Below are 19752 nucleotides of genomic sequence, written 5' to 3' on the forward strand. Positions count from 1 at the left end.
TATATTAAATGAAAACAATTCTTCATGTGAAAAAACAAGCTGTGAAAGTAATTCTTTTTTATCAACAGAATTAGTTAGTGTAAAATTTAAATTTTATATTAAATACATTAATATTTTATTTGAAAGTTCATAAGTAATTTGAGAAGTAAACAATTTTATGTTAACTTATAAAATACATGTTATTACCTGTCACTACAATAAAAAAAATCATCAAAAGCTTTAAAAATTATTAATTTAATTTTAAGCTTTAAAAAATATTTTCAGGGAAAAAACAAAACGATTTTTAATAAAATAAAAACGAAAATCTCCATTAAAACAAGAAAAACTAACAATAATACCCCAATGTATATATCTAATAAATTTACATTGTGATTTGAATGTTATTAAATGTAGTTTGAATGTTATTAAATGGTCAATAAGCTATAGAGGATCTTAAGATTTTCTACCATGCCGTTTCTTTTATTCACACATGGAAAAATAAATAATTTTGAATTTTATACAAGGTAAATGTCTTAATAATAAGTTAGTTTTAATTGAACTTAAAATATACCTAAACATCAAGGAAGGAAGCGGGATTCTGCTCATGGCAGCCAATCATACTACTCGTGTGACGTCACAAATAAGTTGTGAGTCCTTGTTTTACGAAGGTCGTGGTAAAGCTTCATACGGAAATATAACTTTTGAACAAGGCGTGGCTTCGGTTCTAATGACAATGATCTACGATTATATTCAGATATCAGAAACGTTTTGCAATCGGTTAACTTCTCAGAAGAAATTAGAAGACCATTTTTGTAGAAGTAGTGTAGCATTTTCATTCCAGGTTTACATACAGTTTTAACCATAAATAATATATTAGTTTGTCCCACAAATCCCTTTATGAAAAAAATTTAACGAATTGGTTCAACACATTTGCATGTATAAACAAATATTACACTCAAAAATTACCGAGATAATTAGATTAAAGAAACTCTTCAGTTCAACTTTATTCTGAATGTCATATTTTTCATGACATTCCGACTGATTTCTTCCTATAAATTTTGAGTAGGAAGACTGGGATGAACAATAAAGTTACTGTTTAACATGATCGAGGCATCATTCCTTACAAACCTTGGATGAGTGCTCAGGAGCCTTATCTTACTGGAAAGAAAATATAGTTCTCAAAGGCAATTTTCATTTCCTGGCACAGAAATTTTTCTTAAGAATGCAAAAATAAAAGTACATGTTTTGTATTTCCTTCTATAAAAACATGAATTACTAACACCAGCCGCACTCGCACACTTTCATGCCGTGACATCATCACCACCTTCTCTGAGAATCCCACATAAATTCTTAGCTAGCGTCTAATGATTCAATTTTCTACAGACCATAACTTGAGCATTTGACGTATGGATATTAAATTTCAATTAATCTCAATAAATAATAATGACCTATTCCCCAAATAAAAATAAAAATGACCAATTCCCCAAAAGATAAATACTTTACAAGCAGCAAGAGTGGTCTCTAAATGATTGACCAACGATCGCAATGATTGGGTAAAACTCGCCCATATTTTCGAGAAGTCGACATCGCATCGGCGGAATATCGGATTTTGCCTATATATTTTTTCTGTCGCCTCTGAAGGTCGCGTTTTCATCCGGGCGAACTCACACGGCGCCTTTGTTCAAACGATCGTTTCAAGTAATCGCCATACAGTCGGCGCGACGTCTTGAAAGTCCATTCTTCCCAGGTGACGCTATACGAAGATATTTTAGGAATTTCCCATGGGCATTCCCACCTGGCATGTATTGGATTTTGGAATTCATCCAGCAAAACGTGCTATCATTTCATGAAACATGGTAAGTGAAAATTATTTATTATTATATATTTGTAAATAGTATAGTATTTATTCTAAATAGTGAATAAAAATGATTATTTTTGTTAAAGCTTTTCGAGCTTCTTGACTACCTGAAGCATGGAGTTGCAAGTGATATTATTAGCGTTAGGTGTAAGCGACTATAAAGTGAAATAAATATTTAAGTCAACGATCCACTCTTAATCTTTCTTTTTCATTAAGTGTTGAAACTTTACTTTGTTAATTGAATTATCCCCATTTCTTTTCTTGTTCGTATTTTTTTCAAATGATTTTAATTCTTATTAGCTTTTTATTTCGCGTGTTCTTAAATTATAGCACTTATTTTTTCTTTCTTTTTGTTAATAACAGTTTCAAATGTGCAAATGAAAGAAGTTTTAAAAAGTATTGAATTACGTTCTTATGTTTTGGCTTTGCAATAACATTTATGTAATTGTTTTTATTTTGACATGTGGCTAAAAATAAAGCTTAACAGAATATATTTATTGTAAACTTCGAAAAAAAATTCTTTTAAAACTTGCGACTATGTAGGTATATTGGAATATTCTTATATAAGTAGTTAATAATATAATTATCTCACATTTCATAAAATAGTAACATAAATTTTACTCCCATTAGTTTCAATTATTTTTATTTTTCTCTATTATTCTAAACGTTATTAAAAATTTTGTCTACACAGTTCATTATCAGATGGAAAACATTATAATGCTTATGAAGTTACATTAGACTTTTGCTCGTTAATTTCCAATCTTCAATTGTCAACAAATATTTTATTTGTACTTTTAAAAGAAATAAAAGCTCAATCATTATTCTAATTAAGAAATATGTTTTTTAGGTTCGTCAAATCTGGTCAAAAAGTGAAACTGAAACTGAAAAAAAGAATATGTATAATTCTTTATATTTGTTACTGGCAAAGTATAAATGCGGCATTCTATAGAATGCCCAGGCATTGTATATAATGCCTGAAACTAGCCGGCAATGTATGAAACGAATCCATGTTTCACACATTTCCTAGGCATTCTATAGAATGTCAAATGACAACCTGGAAAAGTACGAATATCTCCGCTTCGATGAAATGGATATTTTGTGCATCCTTTGTTTCAAAATTGAAAATGCTATTGAAGTTAAAATAAATTCTAAAATCAATCTTGAATTACAAGCCAAAATAAATTTCCCACTGCTTCTTTGGGGAACTACTGTGCGATTTCCTATACCTGACGTCGACAAGGGGCAAGGGGATTCGCACAATATATTGGCATTTGTAATGAATGTGGCAGAGTATGGTTTCTACCGGTTTATAATTTCTGAAGGAATTTTAAAACAAGTATTCACTTTATGCCCTAAGAACTTACTTGAAATTGCAGATATTCCTGACGACAAAATTCCTCTCCGGTTAATTGCAATTGATCATTCCAGTGGAAGCGGTCAAGGATTCGCCAAATGTATGTGTAAAACAAAGTGCCAAAATATGAAATGTCTTTGCCTGAAAAATGAAATTCAAAATGTCATTCAAATATACCATGTTGCAACAAGTAGGTTAATTTTAATTTCTTATTTTTCATATGAAAATTTTATTTACCTTAATAAAAAATGCATAAATTTTGTTTTGTACAACTTCCATTTTTCTTATTTTCGTATTTTGAACAATTTTTTTTAATGGCACTCTTATTATTTTTTTAGAATAATATTTGTAGTTTTGAGGAATGCATGCCATCTATATAATAGCCTTATCAGGACCTTTTCCATACTTTGTCTAAATTGCATTTGTCATTTTATAGAATGCCTAGGTATTATATACGCTTCTATGTCACTTGCGCTCGATAAATTTCCCCCTTTCCGCTCAAGTGTCAAGAAAGACTACCAGATTATAAACTTTATCTTTGCATGTAAGATTTGGCGATTTTACAATGTACGCCAAACTGTGCGGTCAACTGACCCATCAACCACCCCCAATAAAACGATTAACCAATAAAACTTTCCCTTACTCTCTGAAGAGGTCACTGTCTTTGTACATCACGAGAGGGGTTTGGTGGGGTTAATGAGTCACCCAAACTTGTTTGGAAAAAATACTCTTTGAGTTGGATATTTTAGATTTTCTCTGCTTGCACAGAAAATCATACTGAGGCCCGCGTGAATGTTAGAAGGGCTCTTAGAACATAGAACTCATCACTGATTAATTATTGAAGCACTTCGATTTTGGGACATTTACTTGCTCTCTATAATTCTGTTAATTAACATTTCCGAATTCTGTAATTTAGAAGGAGTAATTCAATGTTTATAGTATTTAGTTTGACACGATTTTATTTTTATCAATAATTGCTTTTATTAATTTTTCAATCCAGGAGAATCGGCCAACATCTATGTGCCTATGAAATTGTAAGACCTCGGATTCATCCCAAAAGAATGGCTCAATCCTTTCTCTCAATAGTTTTAGTACTAACAGCGAATTTTAATAAAATGTCCCTAATTTTTTTTCGAATTTTATAAATAAATTATTTATTCAAAAAATATTAAATAGGTTTAATTGAGAAAGAAACGAACAAAATTAAATTGAATTTTTGTATATTTCGTTATTTCGTATTAAAGTTCTGGAATATTTCAGACTGAATATTCATCTAGGAATTGTTATAATTTTTACTTATACATAAAAAAATAATATGAAAATAATAAAAAGGTGAATTTAAAAAAAATGAATATAATTTCTAAATAATTCTTTTTTTAATATGCATTCACAATATGCATAATATGGTCACTTACATTTAACAAAAATAAATAAAGAAATAAAAAAATAAACTAACTGCAAACATTTATCTCTCTGACATTCAGCATAGTCAAGACTGTTCCACATTTCTGAAAGCTTAACAGCATTTTTTGTTCATTTGTATGTAATTAAAATTTAAAAAAAAGTTTTGAGAGATTCATTGAATAACTTGGTAGTAATGTTGCTTTTTTCAAAATAGAAATTATGATTACTCCTATATAACCATGAATTGAAGAAAAATAGTTGCAAAATATATTGTTACACAAATGCTAATACACATTAAAAAGCATTTTTTAAAAAGTTTTTATGAAAGCAATGGCCAACTTAGTTTTATAATTCAGATTTATGGTTGCTAAAGTTTACTTAACTTGTCATTGATCGCTTACTCACAAGAGCATATTTAACTTCAAATTCTATTGGACATGTAACATTTACTATTGTTCTTAAAACCGTATACTATTCCGCTTTTTGCGCAATGCATCTTTTTTAATTTTCAGTAATCTCAACAAAAAATGGGAACTTGAAAAACGAAAGTGTTTAAATTTCAACTAATACGAAAACTTTCTCAATCAGCATTGTTTATGAGCATTACAGATAATATACTTATCTAATATTAATTCATTTCACTGACATTGACCCTTATACATACAATAATTTGTTACATTAAGGAGTAACAAGATTTAAAAATGGATACACTTTCTAAAAATTACAACGCTATAACTTCCGAAAATATTAAAACACAAAATTGATTTTTGCATCAAGATAAAGCTAAAAAAATTATCTTTTTAATGATACCAATGCTTTAATCTACAAATTAAGTTTCGATTTTTAACGTGTTTTTAAAGAAACATTTTAACCATATTTTTCAACAATGTACTTCGCACAAAATAAAAATAAAATTTAATCTGCATGAGCACGTCAATGGGAAAAAATTAGCTGTTATCCACCTGTTGCCATCACATTGAAAGAAGTTCAAATTAAAAACATAAATCAAATATTATTGTAAATTAAATATATAAAAGTGTAAATTTCAGCTAGTGTCTGTATGAAGCGAACAAATTTGAAATATATTTTCTAAAAAGTAAATGGAGGAAAAGATTTCTATGAACTTTTACAATATCTATATTATTAATTAAATCAAACAATTAAATTTAAGGTAAACAGGGTTTATATATCTATTGGATAGTTACTGTAATCAGCGCCCATCAGTCAATTTTAATCAGGGGCACATCATCTACTAACAAAATGGTCTAAATGAACTAAACAATTACAATTTATGTTACTGGAGTCAATAAAAGCTCCGATGAATTAAGAATTTTAAATTTTTTCATAGGTCCTTTCAATTACCCTTTGTAATCCGTTTACATGTTTATCCTTTTACATTAACCTTTGAATCTTATTTAACAAATTGTTTTGAGACATGAATATATTTACACTTAGCACTTAGATCTCTCCTCTCAGGAACCATTCAAGGCAGTGCATCATTTTGGCGTTTTATTTAATTATTTTATAAAATTTTGAGTGATAAAAATATGTAGATTAATTTTCTGGGAAAATTCATATATATTAATTTTTCGGAGCAATGAACAAGGCTCTTATTAATAATAATAAGATAAATGATAAGATAAATGTATGTACAAGATCTCACAAATGAAAGATCAAATAAAATTTTTACAAAAATTATCGCCATTCCATTATTACCAATAAGCCCGACCGGAAATGCAACTATGGAAAACTAAAAACCGTCACCCGCGCCAAGTTTTCTTGCCAAAGGTCCAAATCCCAGTAAACCTATGACAGCAACAGGGGTAGGGAATGATTTACCGAGCGCAAAAGTTCCGATTGCTTATATACGATGCCTGGGGAAAGTATGTAATAATTCTCATATTTCATACTTTGCATAAAAACGTCCGGCATTATATACAATGCCTAGGCATTCTATACTTTGCCGATAACATATGTAGTAGAAGATTCAATATACATATACAGGGTGTTGCCGAATTCGACCGACAAATTCTGAGGGGTGATAGTAGGCATCAGGAGGATAAAGAATCACCATACAACATAGGGTCCCAAACGACGTTTAATTGATGAAAATCGCAAAAATGTAAAAGTTGGAGAAGTGTTGGAAACTGTGAAAAATTAATAAAAAAAATAACAAATGGTGTTTCAACTACAAATTTTTTTTAAGTGAAAGCACATTCTTAAAAGTTTTCTTTTCATGCTGGTAACATGAGGATTTGATGATTTAGGGGGTCGTAAATTACTGAAACAGAAAAAAGTAGTTTAGAACCCATATTTGCAAAAATATTAAAACTTGAAGAAAAATAAAAGCTTGAAAATGTTAGGAATTTTATAGTCTATAATTTGATATATGCGTGCAGTGTGAGAACTGGGGAATTTTAAAGATATTCAAGAAAAACTAAAATGGGAACCAGGAAACATCGCTCAACATCAGTACCGATGTTCGTAGAAAGTGTTGTCAAATTCGAAAGACAAATTCAGAGCAAGAATAATAGGCATTAAGTAGATGAAAAATTACCAGAAAACATAGGGTCGCAGGTAACGTTTTTCAATGAAAATCACAAATCAGGTGGAGTTCGCATGCTGGATGCTTGATGCTACACAGAAAGATGGACATTTTTCTACTACAGTTTTATTCTCAGATGAAGCCTGCTTTACGAGAAAAGGTGTCTTCAACGCGCACAATGCGAATATTTGGTCATTCGAAAATCTCCACATCACTATCTTGTAGAACATCACTATCTCACAAGTTTGATATTAACATCTGGGCAGAATCATCTATTTAGGCCGTACCTTCTGTCCGAACGCCTCAGCAGCAAAAAGTGCCTTGTTTTCTTCCAGCACCTTTCCTCCAGATTTACTTCAGGGAACACCGACAATTTGATTAATGCATAATGGAGCACCAGCGCATTTTAGTTACATTAATTTAGTCTATTTAATACAGTTGATTAATAAATATTAAATTTTTCAATGCTAGCTGAACTAAATTAACTTTCTTCTGTTTAAGCAAATATGTTCTAACATAAAGTTTCGATTATTAAACTGATTACTTCTTAAAGACATCCAAAAGAATAATTATTCTCACAATCTGTATCTGTATCACTCTTATATGTATAAGATAATAATTATTATAGTTATAATTATTCTTATAATTATATATAATAATTCTTGTAACTATACTTCTTTTCAAATTTCTATTCATATAAGAAGCAGCAAGATATGTGATGCATTATATTTTTATAAAATGTTACAATAGGGGAAATTAAAGATATCAATAAACGTTTAAAGTGATGTTTAGAAACTTGCTTTTCACGTTTGTAACACACATATATTCTGTATACATGACTTCATACAATAAAATCTTTGACAAACAAAGAACATTGTCATAGAACACTAAGTTGCCCGTAAAGCATGGAAGAAAACTGATTTACATTTATCAGTGAAGGAAATGCACTACTTTTCTTGCATACTTGCGAAATAAAGGGTGCATCATTTCATGTCTATTTATGAGTAGTAAGCAGTGAAGATAGTATATGCAGATGAAGAAATGCAAAACAGCGCAACAGAATAAAAATCAGTTAATTTTTTTCTCTCTGAATCGGTAGATATTAATTTTAATACTAAAATTGACATTTCTTTTAAATAATAAAAAATATATTTAATTTTATATCGCTTACACATACAACAAAACTTTCCATTTTAGTGCTTTCAGCGTAAAGGCGAATCAGGCTCAGGCGCAATTTAAACAAAACTCCCAACAGTCTTTTATACAGTCTTGAATATTTCTTTCCTGAAGAGAATCAAGATTCTCCTAAAATTTTCGCTATAAATATTTCGTCATGAAATAGAATAGCAGAATTTTAACATGCGGAATGAGCCTTTAAAGATGCTTTGAAATCATGATAAAAAAATTATTACCGACATTCAGAGAATATATAAATCTTACACATCTAAATATAAAAACAGCCCCTTAACAGAAAATGCCAAATATCTCCCGATGTAATCATGGTATATTAACCAAACTTGCACTCCGGATATTTTTTTTTCCCAAGGGAATTTTATTTATGACATCAAAAAAGGATGCTGCCATAAGAAATTTTAAAGTTTGTACTATTTTAAATATGTAGACAACCCTCTTCTAAAATTTTAGGGACAATATTTTTTAGTATTCATTACTGTCGTTAATAATTCTTCATTATCTCATTACTATTTTTAGTTTTCACATGATCAATTACAAAATAAATCTGGAAAGGCTCCTTTTTTTATTCCGAAACTATACCTCTTCGTTAAGAATGTGGAGTCAGTTTGGTTCCTGCTGTAACAGGATTTGAACTAATTTTGATGCTTAATGTTTTGAATTTAATGTTATCGATGGTTTAATAATATTCAGTTGTTAAAAATGTGTTAGATAGAATGTCATTCTAAAAATTATGTGATTAATTTTATGGATCTGCATAATTCTTAATTAAATTACAATTATTACACAATATTTAACTAATTACTAGTTGATATTAAAATTGATGGGGGTTCATGTATAATATTTTTGATGTTAAAACTACTTTTGTAATAAATTATTGTAATATACTCAATCCTTTTATTATGCAACACCATTCGATTGTTTGCTTTTGTTTCTCAGTCACTTAGAGTCTATTACTCCACAGAATCAATAAATACAGCCCTGGAAGTGGCGTTCGTCGCGAAATCGGCAAATGAAAGTATGATGGATAAATGAAATGTATGAAAATATGGATTTTTTCGGATATGAAGATGTATTCCATCTTCACTGTGCATCATATTACTTTTTTTCCATTGTGTTTATCGCTTAATAAAAATGCTATTTTTCTTATTTGTCTTTAAAAGTTTTTATCTTGCACCTAACTAAAACATTAGGCTTAAGTTCGTTAAGAAATTAAAATCAATAACCACAATGGGCCCTCGCAAATTTTCTTTTTTGACGATCGTCCATTTTAATGATGCATTACTAAAGAAAGACTTATTCTCCTGATACAGAACACTGATGTGGTTTGTTTCAGTCTATTCGAAAGGTGGTGATATGGACAAGTTTTTGGTAAATTTGACATATTGCAGCTAAAATTGTATTTGTGGAATTCAACATTAAAGATTTTGGTGAAAATTCAATTTTACGTATTTTCCAAGGTTTCGGTGCTTTTAACTTGGCTTTAAATCCGGAAATTCTGATGAAAATGTTTTCTTCTTATAGAGTTTTTCTACCCTTTCAAGATATGTGCTTATTTTCCATGAGGATCTGTCAGAATCTTTTAAATATGGAATTTTTTTCGATTTATAGTATATTCAATTTATCCACCATAATTTGCAAACGATAAAAGATAGGACAGGTTTATTATAGTGTTTTGTGATTCACATGAGCTCTTCTATCATCCATTTTTGTTTGGCATTGTCAGACTCATCCTATATATATATATATATATATTATACACATTTTTTTTACAATAAATGGCGGATTTAAGTAATACACACATGAAGTCCCTCTTTTTATGAACTGGTGAATTGAATTTCACATTTCAGTACAATTTTTTAACTCAATCCATTATTTTTTGCAATACTTTATTTTAGGTTAATATTTTTTATTTCATGAACTTCGTGAAAATGTATCTGTTTTTACTTATTTATTACTGTTAGAAAAAATCTTTCTTGTAAGTGTACAGTGAAAAATTCAACAAGCTCTACAATGAATAACAATGTTTTATTGCACAAAAAAGCACGAAAACACATCTGACGCAAAACAAAGAACAACACTTGCAGAAATAGATTACACATAAGCGACAAATTATCATTAAACAGCTGCAACAACACACAGCACTCAGAACTCGTTAAAGATCAACACAACAACAACAAAAAATCACCCAATTACTGCTTATGGTGTGTGTGTCTTCGCTGATATACCTGTCGAGACACGGTATGGAAGTTTCTAGAAAATACGCGTTTTTAGGCTTCTAATAGACATAGTGCCAAAAAATCGTGCACTTATGGGAACTTTCGTTTTTGTCTCCAAATTCGTCATCAAAGCCAGGGGTCTTTGACTGGCATTATTAAAATATCTGTAAAACTTTCTTTCTTACTATGAAACTAATTGCACAGGGAAGCAATATTATGATTTCCAACATTATGATTCAAATGACTTGCATCCAAGTTTACCCACAATATCAGAGAAGCAGACGTCGGTATTTACATATATTGTAATAATTAAATGAAAAATAGGAACCTGAACAATCACTCTTGATAAAATGTTAATACTATCCTATATTTTAGAATTCCAGAGTATTAAAAAAAATTTTTTAAGTGTATTTGCAAATATGAAAATCAGGATTTTAAATTGCCCTGTCTATGGTTCTCCCACAGCTTAACGATGCCAGACAGCTGCCTAATCAGAAACTCTCCACTGTCCAAATTAGTAATGGATTTATGTTTCCGATTTATGCTCGACCACCTAACCTGTAGATGGTAAATGAAATGTATTTCCTTGTTTCTGAATCTTTTTTTATTGGCAAAAACAAGTAATTCGGATTTTATACCACGCAAATCAGTATTCTGAGTGAAAAGGCGAGAAACATTTTGTTTGTGTGAAATGTTGATATAGTTTTCTTTCTTATTTTCTGGTACATATAAAGAATTATTTTTGTCTGAAAATTCGATATCGAGATTTTAATAATTTCCGGGTATCAGACCTCCCCAAATCTGAAAAGAAAACTTTTCTGAAAGCGATAATTCGAAGATAAAACAAGCTAAATGGATGAAATTTGGTACGGAAACAATAAAATTGTCGTAACAAATTTTTAATGAAATCTTACCATGGGAAATCTGCTATTTCTTGTGCATATAAAATAACCCAAAAAAGGAATGAATTGGATATACAATTTCTGACATAGCGTTTTACCCCTGAAATTTTTGATCTGTAACAAACTAATGGCTAAGTCCATCAAATAAACATTTGTCTGTCTTTTTGTGCATATATGAGCCTGATAACTCAAACACGAAAGGTCAGATGAATTTTAGTGTGCCTTCTTTACACATCAGTTGTTGATTTCTGTAATTTTTCAAAAGATAAGTTACTGGTCCAAATTGTATATTATGTTTTCCTCGGTTTATAAAGAACTGAACACAAAAAGCACCATAAAGTGCAAATAAACTATATCTGCAAAGCATTCATTCTGAGGGCAGGATTATCAAATGCTATTGTCTTAAGAGCTCGGTAATTTGAGCGGGGAGGGTCGCTAATTTTTGGATTGTTTTTAGGGCAAATTAATTTTGTACTTTTGGTTCATTTATAAAGGCCATATACTCGAATTTGTTTTGGTATCATTAAAATCTGATATCCTTTGAATTTCTGAATATTATTCTGAGGGTTTTCTTCTATATATTTTCAAATTCGCCTATGCTTTAGTCCAACATTTTTTTTTTTTTTTTTGCGACTGACTCGACTTTCAACTCAACAACTCTGGCAAATTTTGTATTAGAATATATATATTTTGAATACATGGATCTTTTTACTAAAAAATGCAAATATTTTAGTAAAAATTTTAATATCATAGCATTATATAGTTAAAAACTGCTGATATAGAGATTGAATTAAATCCTTTATAAAATAGGATGTTTTAGTCGTTGAAGGTGGAAGTTTGGTGTGAATCTTACTTAAATAATCTGTATCTTACTTACTGTTAACTAATCTTAATCTGGCCTTGAGCAATCTGACTCATTTTCGAAGTTCAAACTTCGTGAACCATAATGTAAAACTAAACACGTTCTTTGTTGTTGATTTTGGAAAACATACAGAGTGTTTTTAAAAAGTAGAACAGGCATTTATTTCATTATTACACCAAGACATACACTTCCAATTGTAAAGTTTCATGAAATAAGTACGAATTTTTTTTGAAAATACTATGGCTTCTGTAAAAGTTGATAATAAAAAAAAATTGTATTTTTATACAGCACCCATAGCGCGAAAGTGTCAACAAATACAATGTATCTTCTTTAGTGATGTCTATTTCAAAGTTCAGAGAAACTTATTAAAAATTTAGTAGGAAATTTTTTCAATTCATAAAAATTATTATATTTGACTAGTAGTACATCATGGCACGAAAGAAATTTGCATTCGCACATACTGTTGTTCATTTCGCCTGATCAATTGTTGCAACTTAGAATTAATATAGAATGCATAAAATACTTGAAAAATCGAACATTTAAGTTATCTCAAAGAAGTATTGTAATTCCAAACAAGAATTTTTTGTTTTGTTTTGTTTTGCTCTCAATTATGTATATGACATCAAATGCTCTTAAAAAATAACATAATTAATAACTAGGCACATTCTGGAGTTCTAATGATTAATGTAGTATGCAATCGGGATACAGCGATATATGTATGTAAATGTTAGAAAAAGACAACTTAATGCAGATATCCAAAATGTTCATTTTGAAAAAGTTTTGTAAGTAGTTCATTTATTGTTCGTTTGACAATTTAACTAGAGTTAATAAATGCATTATTTTCTCACTTTGCTTTTTGAATAATATATCGTGAATAGGTGTATTATTCCTGAATTATACAATGAAAGACTCTTTCAAACACCAGTTAGAAATATAAAAAATAGAAGTTAATAAATTGCAAATTTTATGGAGAGAAGCGTGAAACTTTGTATGCGCATAGATGAGTGTAAGAGAAATATTTTATTAATTTACACCTTTACTCTATTTGGGCTGTATAAAAAATTAATTGTTCTTAACTTTTTATTATTATCTACCACAAGAATAAAAATGTATTGATGTAATTTCTTATCTTATTTAATGAAACTCTGTAATATAAAGTAAGCGTCTAATTGCAATACTGTTATTGAAATAAACGCTTTTTCCACTTTTTTCTGAGACAACCAAAATATATACTGACAAGGGAGAAAATATCCATATTATTTTTCTTTTTTTAAATCTAGAATTACAATTTTTTTATATGTTATTCTGTTTCACTTAATGTATGTTTTTGTTTTTACGTCTAAAATGAATAATCTGAAATGGATATTTGATTTTATTCTATTCAAAGTTTTATTACAACCAAGGTGTCAAACTCGAACACAGCCATGGACCAAATAATAAGGTCTAAGTTTATATGGGCAGCAAAAATAGAAAAACGATTTTTATTAAAACAAAGGTTTATCTCTAAATCCCAATGTTATATATAATATGAAAATAAAGGGAAATATTTTATTAATTTCACTGACACAGACACTTTTACACTCATGGAGTAATATGAATGCACTGTAAAAGAAATTAATATTTCAATTTTTTTATTTTCTTATTATCAACTTCCACAGAAGGGTACTCCAACCTAAGGGTACTCATACAATCACCTACATAACTTAATGAAATTCTGTAATAAAAAGCATACCACCAGAACAAATATACAAGGTCATTTCACATTTTTAGGACACACTATGCATAAATAGTAACTGGGCATGTCATTATATATATATATATATATATATATATATATATATATATATATAGTGTACGGAGCGTCCCCCTAGCGGCGTTGGCGGTACGGAGCGTCATCCTAACGGCGCACGCGTCGTCACTCAACAGCCAATAAGAAGCTATCTGATTCCCGCTTTAAAAACTGTATTCAGTACTGTACTAGCGTTCATCTATGTAAAGCGGCCCAGCCGTTCGTCCAGTTCATTAAATTTGTTTATGTTTAATTAGTGTGTGATTCTTTTAATATGAGCCATCTCTACGCATTAATCTCAACCGGGCTTTCCCCTAGGGCCTGTGAGAGATATTTAATCTGATATAATCCGATTAGTAGAGGCCTGTTTTTCGAGCCAGAGTTAACATACCTATATATATATATATATATATATATATATATATATATATATATATATATATATATATATATGTTATATAGATGCATAGATGCAGGTTCCTTCAACAAACCTACAGTGTTCGTTCAATTTCGATTATATGCTCTTCAAAATAATAGAAAAATCATTATCACCTTATTGAAAAATTTATTTCAATTACTTAATTATTATTTTAAAGGAAAATAAGTTTTGGGGTCTTTTCCACAATACCTTCCAAAAATGATATTTCACAAAAGTGATTTTTATACTATCTTAAAATTCAATACATTCATATTTTTAATGATATTAATTTATCTATCGTACAAGTTTTTATCCAGATTTCAACAATTTTTTTAATATTGTTTTTCTGATCTGTAATAATATTTTATATTGTAATGAAAATTCAACTAACTTTATTTCGTGAAATATTTAAACCACATTATCTTTTTAGACTCCTAAACCTGTGATTAACAAAGTTTACTCTGATCAGTTATTAAGACCCAAATAAACTTTCACTTATCCACAATGTGACTTACTTTTTGAAATACGCATCTTAATTCAAGCTCATTTAATGAAGTTTTTATTTCATTTGATAAGCTTTATTTAATTAAATAGTTTATTGGACCAACATCAAATTTATATATTTTAAGAAATAATAGAGGGCATTTTTTATGTTTACTTTTATAAATGTATAGTTTCATATGAAATTAAAGCTACCAAATTTGGTTGAAAGTGGGAATGTGCATCGTATCGTTCCATATACTCATAGAGAATATAACTATGGTAGTTTTTAAGTATACCAGTAAATATCTAATTCTTTGGTCATGCACATAGAATAATAGGAATCCTCTATTCAAAATATAAGTATTATTATTCTTATCAATCTTCTGGACAACATCTTCAACAAACATTTTCATCAAAGAATATTTCGAAATCTTGGAAAGAGATGCGCGATCAAATATGGATAATGGATGTGCTTGTAATTCATATTTCTAACGCAATCATGATTTTCTGGGGCTGTTGCTGTCCCATAAAATACGGTAGAAAGCCTGTTAGAAATTACCAATAATTTTTAGTATTATTATTTTGTTCTAACTTTAACGATTTTTACTTTGTTTTCAATTTTACCATCTCTTTCCTTTTGAAGTTTGAATTTTTCAAAATTTTCTCCTTTGATTTTGTCAGTAGCTTTAATTTCAATCTCAAAAGCCTAGTCACAGTTTATTAAATCATCACATACAAATCCAGATTCCAAATACACCAGTTCTCCTCAGAGTTTGGCGAACGGATTGCGTTGTCGTAATTATATGTTAAACATTTAAGTCATACAATTGTTTTCTTGACTCTTGCAGTCATTCCTCATTGCATTTTGTTGACATTCTAAGAAAATCCTCAATGGTTACACGGACTTTGAAACAGAAACAAATTCCAAGGATCCGTTTAAAAAACTGCTTTCTGTTGTATCTCGTCTATATATTAGACCATTCACTGATTTCTGGGACGCATGAGACCTTTTATGTACATATCAATCCACGTTCTTGGCCATGAATTCCTTTTTAGCTAACATTAATAATAATTTTTTTTTTCAATTTTAATCATCAGTTGAATGTATATTGAAGAGATTTCACATAAGTTAAGTGGGTACATGAAAGTAGATAAGCATTTAAATGATTCTGTTTAAATGCAAATACCAGTGTCCGGATCTTTCAGCAAAAATAAATAGCATTATGAAGTCCATGCGTTTCAAAGGGCTCATCTTTAACTTTGTTGTTCCATTCAAAGACTGAATGCTTTTTCAAATAATCTCTTATCCTTTGCAAAACCTTAATCACTTCAGATCTGTCAAAACAAAATGTTCATTTCTTACCAGTTCATTGGAATAGTTTTCCAATATTAGATAAAGATATTTGGGGATTTCAATAAAAATGCTCCTCTAGTTAAGTGGTCTACTACGGGGGAAAATTCAATTATATGCTAATTATTTACGAAATTTGATATTTTCAGCTTTGGAAATAATATCATGTTTGATTCACTTATTTCCAGTGCTAGATTCCTAAAATGTTCAATATCCAAAAGACAGAGTAATGCCGCATATCTTGTAAATATTAGTTTAAATTCGCTTTATACTTGCTTGGAAATAGAAGATTTAAAAATCAAGTACATGAGTGGACTTTTGCGCTTATTAATATCTTATATTTTTTTGCAATGTGAAAATTTTCCTTCTTTGAAACGATGAGATGTTTCTCAAGGTCCTTTTGTTTAAAATGAAATGTTCAACTTGCTACAAATACATTTTTTTAAAAAAATAATCTAATATTGCAGTGAATACCTATCATAAATCATATATCAATATGAATTTGTAAACTACAGGCTCCGTCGAGGCTGTGTATTACGTACCTGGCGCGATGCCCATCATCCGGGTATTGAGACGCGCTATGCTTCTAAAAAGTTATTCTCTCCTTTTTTTCAGAACCCACGCACACTAGCCTTGGTGAAGCTCGTAGTCAAAATCTATTGTTTAATTTCGTAAGTTTAAATGTAAATACAGTTATTTTTCTAACATCTCGCAATAATTGGAGTCAACCACAACTACACGCAACCCTAATTACAATATGGTGACTGGACGTTAAAAATTTTATCATCTGTCATTTGATTAAGAATACTTCCGTTTTCAAAGAATTCCGACATAGATGAAGTATCTGCAGTAAAGATAATCCCATTTAATTCTGTTGATCTGCAACTTTGGTTTTTTTTATGGTAGAAGTTACATTTGAATTAGCAGAGCCAAAGCCTTAAAAAAAGTACTTAAGTAAACCAAATTCAACTACTGTGTAGCGCATATTCCACCTGAAGCTGCGCCTGTTATTCGTGACATCATAATTAACCCTGGTGAAGAGGATCCTTACCAGCAACTAAAATCGGAAGTAACAAAAGATGTGGAGAATCGAAATCTCAAGAAATCTGAAGTCTCCTCCGAAAGATAATTAGATGTTAATATTCTTATTGGGCAAAGCCTAGATAAACATCTATTTCAATTTTGGATAAAGAAATCTATTCTTTTTAATTTCTCGTAAGGAAAATATGACTACATGAAACAATTTTTTTTTTTTTTCATTATGACTGGAAAACAGAAAATTACAAGAAATAACATTAACTGTATAGACGTACAAGATAATGTAGGTATAAAGAATCAACCTTCTGACTTTATTTATAGAACAACGGAATATCCCTAGGAAAGCTAATAAACTTATACAATCAATAGTTTCTTTACAAAAATTAAACAAAACAAAATTATAAATAGTTGAAAATATTTAAAGTAAGAAGATGAAAACTTAATGAAAATAGAGTAAAAGGGAATTAAATAAAGAGTAAAAGGAAAATAAAGGTATAAAATATTTTTTTAAATATAACGGATGAAGTATTGAAAATACACAAAAAATAAAGATAGTGACAGTAAGACTGTTAGCAGTAATCAATAATATAATGCAGCTGAAGAAATGTAAGATGACTGTTTCTCTTCATTAATAATGTAATTATGCAATACAAATTATAAGTCAAAATAATGAATTCCAGAACAATATATTTAATCAGAAGTTTACTATAAATTATACTGGTATCCTAAATTTAGTCATTTAGCATATTTTCTGATAAAAAAAACATTTTGAACGTTAATGACTGAAATTATGATGCTGAATCCTCACAAAAAATTAAATTAAATTTTTGAAAAGGCATACATGTACATATTCAGAAGCATTAAAATTATACTATTTAAATGATAATCGAGGAAATGAAAACAAAAGACAATAAAACTTACAGACATAGAAACATATACTGAAAGACATCAAAAACTAAAATATCAGTTTCACATAGAGAAACATTCTCCATCATTGAACAACATAGATAAAAATATAATTACTGAGATGCTTTATTAATCCTAACTGTGGGGTTTCGTCGCATGTCTTTGTTCATTTTCTCTTTTTCTTTGAGAGAATAAGAGTAATTCGAATAATGAATTTGAATGTCTTGATATCTGCAGCTTTGTATACTTATTTAAGAAACATGCATCTTTTTACCAATTGTTTTGTAAATTTTTCTTTCTTACAATATGTAATTTTAAGCTAAAAATTCCTTTAAAAAGATTAATCCGAATCGAATTCGATTGATTTTGATAATAAATCATTTAGATAAACTAATAGGAAAAAAAAAATTGTTAATACAAAGGGTGGAGAATGGCATGTTTTTTGTACAAAGTCGGAACTAATTTAAACATATTTAATATGTTTAGCAGTTGTTGCAATTCGGTGCGCTATATTGCAGTTTTGAGTGACTGTTCGAACTTGACATAGGATTTTTTGCAAGCACTGGCTTATCAGAATAAACACTTTATAAATACCAATATACCGAGTGTCCCATAAATTTGTAAATACTTTAAAAATTCATAAAAATTGAAGGAATGAGTATATTTTAATGCGGTTTGCGAAACTGTTATTCTCATGAAGGGGGATTTTCTTTCATACACACACACACACAAAAAGAAAGAAATAGTTCAAAAAATTGTAGATAGAGGGCGCTAAACACAAGCAAAACATACAATTCTACGGAAAAAATACTTTTATTTGCATGCAAGCAATTGTTTACATGCGTATCACACCAGTACTACAGTACTTGTTCTATGTGTCCGCCATCACCACAAATAACAGTTTGGAAGCGGGAGACAACACTGGTAACTGCATCATACAGCATATCCGGATGAATGCATGAGATTTCGTGGCGAATGGCTTCCTTTAGCTGCACTAACGCAGTTGGCCTATGGCGGTACACCCGAGACTTAAGGTAACCCCATAGCCAAAAATCAAGGGGTGTTAAATCTGGTGAGCGTGGGGGCGATTCATGTGTAAAGTGACGGCTGATTATCCGTTCTTCAGTAAAAGTTCTTCTCAAAAATGCCTTCACTTCGGTGTCGATGTGAGGAGGTGCCCCCTCTTGCAAGAATATCACTGTGTCAAGGACATCGTGTTCCAATAAGGACGGTATCATTTCCTTCTGTAACATTTCCAAGTAACTTGTTCCATTAACTGAACATGTCTTCCATCCTGCTTTTTTAAACGGCTTTGCAAAGAAAAAAGGGCCTACAATAATGGATGCAGTGAAACAACACCAAACAGTAACTCGTGGTGAATGCAGGGGCTTCTCAGGGTAAGCATGTGGATTCTCATGTGCCCATATTTTACAGTTATGGGTATTAACAGCTC

The 19752-nt window shown here is 29.8% G+C and overlaps 1 protein-coding gene across 5 annotated transcripts in view; it reads right to left on the minus strand.

The window, feature by feature from the left end:
• Positions 1 to 19752, minus strand: part of LOC129959502 (uncharacterized) — a 47659-nt gene that overhangs the window by 12195 nt on the left and 15712 nt on the right. For all 5 annotated transcript variants that reach the window (XM_056072363.1, XM_056072360.1, XM_056072362.1 and 2 more), the window contains exon 4: positions 3202 to 3332. The gene's annotated coding sequence lies outside the window, so the exon portion shown is untranslated. The remainder of the gene's footprint in view (positions 1 to 3201; positions 3333 to 19752) is intronic.

Source organism: Argiope bruennichi, chromosome X1 (genome assembly GCF_947563725.1).
Source record: "Argiope bruennichi chromosome X1, qqArgBrue1.1, whole genome shotgun sequence".
Taxonomy (NCBI): Eukaryota; Metazoa; Arthropoda; class Arachnida; order Araneae; family Araneidae; genus Argiope; species Argiope bruennichi.